This window comes from Saimiri boliviensis, chromosome X (assembly GCF_048565385.1).
Source record: "Saimiri boliviensis isolate mSaiBol1 chromosome X, mSaiBol1.pri, whole genome shotgun sequence".
Lineage (NCBI taxonomy): Eukaryota > Metazoa > Chordata > Mammalia > Primates > Cebidae > Saimiri > Saimiri boliviensis.
In genome coordinates this window covers 111,956,730-111,960,577 of record NC_133470.1, presented here as the reverse complement: position 1 = coordinate 111,960,577, position 3,848 = coordinate 111,956,730, and positions in this window count along the sequence as shown.

Sequence of the window (3,848 nt, the reverse complement as noted above, 5' to 3'; positions counted from 1 at the left end):
GACAATATCTAGTAAACTTGGCAACATGTATACAATCCAGCTATGAACACTTCTTGGTATATATTTTGATATATTCTTGTACATATGGACAAGGACCATTCATTTTGGCATTGTTTCTAATGGCAAAAAAATGGAAACAATCTAGGTGTCCATTAATAGGAGTATGGAGAGACAAAATAAGGTCTATTCCTATAATAGTCTTTTATATAGTAGGTAAAATGATCTAGATCCATATACGGCAAAATGCCAGGTGAATAAAGCAAGTTGCAGTGTATGTACATTATAAAACAGACCAGAATGAAACTCTGTGTTGTTAATGGATACATATGAGTGCGCTTAAAGTATGGAAGATATTCTGAAATAATGCACACAAAAGTTCATAATGGTTATTGCCCATGGGTCCAAGATGATCTGACTTTACTTATAAGGTTTTCTTTCTTTTATATATGAGGAGTAGTATGTTGATAAATATTTAACAACTGGTCCTCCAGGAATTTAGAAAACACTGATTTATAGCATTGGAGGATTTCTGTGTTGAAATACTCCCAGTATGGCTGATTTTAAGCTACAAAAGGTTTAGCAACCAGCTGGCAAAACTTTTGAAAATTTAACACACAATTCCCAAGAACAAGTATGACACGGTGGCAGCACAACGTTCTGTGTGTGCATATGTGTGTTGTATGTGTATAAAAACTTGAAGCATTTATGATAATATTAACAATCTTCAGTTTTGTATGCTGGAAACATAGGTATTTGGTTATCTTAGTTTCTGAAGTTTTATGTATATATTAGATTTCTTGGAAAAAAGGAGACAATTAAGAATCAGAGTGGGTAAAAATACCTACAGATTAAATTATAACTGGATGTAGTGTAAAGCAGGGCTTTGTTCTGGATGCCCTTCTCTATCTCTTCCATTTTAATAACTTAATACTCATTGAATATGTTGAATAAACACAGTAAGTCAAACATCTTCCTCTCTGCTAGTTACAAGATTTTATGAAGCAAGAGCAGCCTTTAGAAATAGCTAACTTTTATGATTGAATTAAAAAAAAAACACTCATAAGAAAAAAACCCAGTTAACTGAAGAGAATGGTTTAAATAATTCCCCAGTATCTCAGTACTTTTTTTGACGTGCTATTGGAATACGTTTCACCTCATTGATACACCATAAAGGCAATTGCTAGATTGTTTGTACAATCTATTTTTTAATGAGCCTCAAAGTCTTAGAGCAGTGACGATACATTATCCTACTTTATATGTGCTGTTACTGCTTTCTGTTACCACAACTAAAAGAGGTTCAACTATTTGTGTGGAAGGAATGGAGCAGTTAAATGTAATAACAGGTTCCCCAGTTTCCCATTCATCGGTTATTTAGTGAGTGCCTAGAATGAATGCATCTAGTTCCTCTGGCTTTGGAAGAGTCCACTGAAGCATACACAATGTGGAAGCTATTCTTTCTTTATTGATTTCATCTTTCCTTTTGACTTCTGGAGATCAAAATGGGAAAACAGGAATCCAGAGAGAAATACCTCCAAATGCCTGCTTTTCCCCTCTTTCCTCAAACACTTAGAAAATATTGTAGAAATAAAATTATAATCAGAAATTAACTTTATAAATAACATATATATAAGTTATATATAGATATATATATAAATATTTATATATTTTGGTGGGGGGGTAGGGTCTCTCACTCTATCACGTAGGCTGGAATGCAGTGGCGTGATTTTGGCTCACTGCAACCTCTGCCTCCCAGGTTCAAGTGATTTTCCTGTCACAGCCTCGTGAGTAGCTGGGATTACAGGCACATGCTACTGTGCCCTGCTAATTTTCTGTATTTTTAGTAGAGACAAGGTTTTGCCATGTTGGCCAGGCTGGTCTCGAAATCCTGACCTCAAGTGATTCACCTGCCTAGGCCTCCCAAAGTGCTGAGATTATAGGCATGAGCCACCACGCCTAGCAAGTTTTATATATCTATTCTATAAATGTGTTTATATTAATAAAAAATTTCATAAATAAATTATATTTGTAAGATTACAAATTATATTTCTAAAAATTACAAAATTACAAATTATAGAATAAATTAGAAATTTAGATTTTATAAACAACCCTGGAATAAATAATATATTCATCAAGGAAATTTCTGCTTTGGAATTAGATATAAGGAAAATTATTAGTTGCTATGACAATTACATTTAATAAAAAGTCTTGTTATATTAAATATTTACATAAAATCAAATATTATAAGTAAACCCCGCCCACAGAGAAGTGCTACACATACAATGTATGTTGTATGTTCTCGACTGTGTGTATCCTACAGCATGCTTTTATTTTTTTTTTTTTTAAGAGATGAAATCTCACTCTGTTGCCCAGGCTGGGGTGTTATGGCATGATCTCGGCTCACTGCAACCTCTGCCCACTGCAACCTCCGCCTTATGGGTTCAAGCAATTCTCCTGTCTTAGCCTCCTGAGTAACTGGGACTACAGGCATGCATCACCACGACCAGCTAATTTTTTATATTTTTAGTAGAGACGGGGTTTCACCATGTTGGCCAGGCTGTTCTTGATTCCTGACCTCAGACAATCTGCCTGCCTCAGCCTCCCAAAGTGCTAGGATTACATGTGTGAACATGCTTTTTAGACAGATGATTTTCCCATAGAACCAGATCATTGTAAACAAAGATTTATTCACATTCCTGACTAATCAAGATTCCAGTTCTCACTTAGCACAAGACACTGAATATGTTGTATTTTCTTATCTTTAATATAGCCTATACTTTCTTCTCTTCAAATTGTGTAGATGAGGGGGAATTCTTTCGAAGGCAATAATTTGAAATCGGTACCACTTATTTTTTATATGTTGTTTTCTTTATTAAAAATACTTTGTGTCTCAGGATAGAAGTTATATTTGTTCTTTGTAGGAAAAAGGAAAGTATATAAGAAATAAAAGGGAATTTTTGCTTTTTAAAGGAATTTTCACTTTTTGCATCTTACACTTCTGTCCTCCTTGAATTTAATACTTTGAGCTTCTATTACCGTTGTAATTAAAAACAGTAAAGGGCCTGGTGTGCTTCTGTCCTGCACAGCTGTTCTCTGGAGCAGTAGTTGTTCCAGAGAACAACTCATTTCCACTTCATTTCCCACCTAAGTACACGCCACCACCCCATGGAAGATTTGAAGGACATGGACATGAGCCCCCTGAGGCCCAAGAACTGTCTTTCTTGGTTGTGAACTAAAGGTGGACAAAGATTATCACTTTAAAGTAAATAATGATGAAAATGAACACCAGTTATCTTTAAGAATGGTCAGATTAGGGGCTGGTGCAAAGGGTGTCTTGCACATTTTTGAAGCAGAGCCAATGAATTATGAAGGCAGTCCAATTAAATAACACTGGCAATTTTGAAAATGTCTGTATAGTCAATGGTTTCCACTGGGGGCTTTGAAATAACACCACTGTCTTATGGTTGAAGTGTGGTTCAGGGCCAGTGCATATTAGTGGACAGTACTTGGTAGCTGTGGAGGAAAATGTAGAGTCAGAAGATGAAGAGGAGGATGTGAAACTCTTGAGTATACCTGGAAAGCGGTCTGCCCCTGGAGGTGGTAGCAAGTTTCCACAGAAAAAGTAAAACTTGCTGCTGCTGAAGAAGATGATGATGAATATGATGATGATGAGATTGATGGTCAGGAAACTGAATAAAATCACCAATGAAGAGATACAAGATACTCCAGCCAAAAATACACAAAAGTCAAACCAGAATGGAAAAGACCCAAAACTATCAATACCAAGATCAAAAGTACAAGAAAGCAGGAAAAATTTCCTAAAACACCAAAAGTATCTAGTTCTGTGGAAG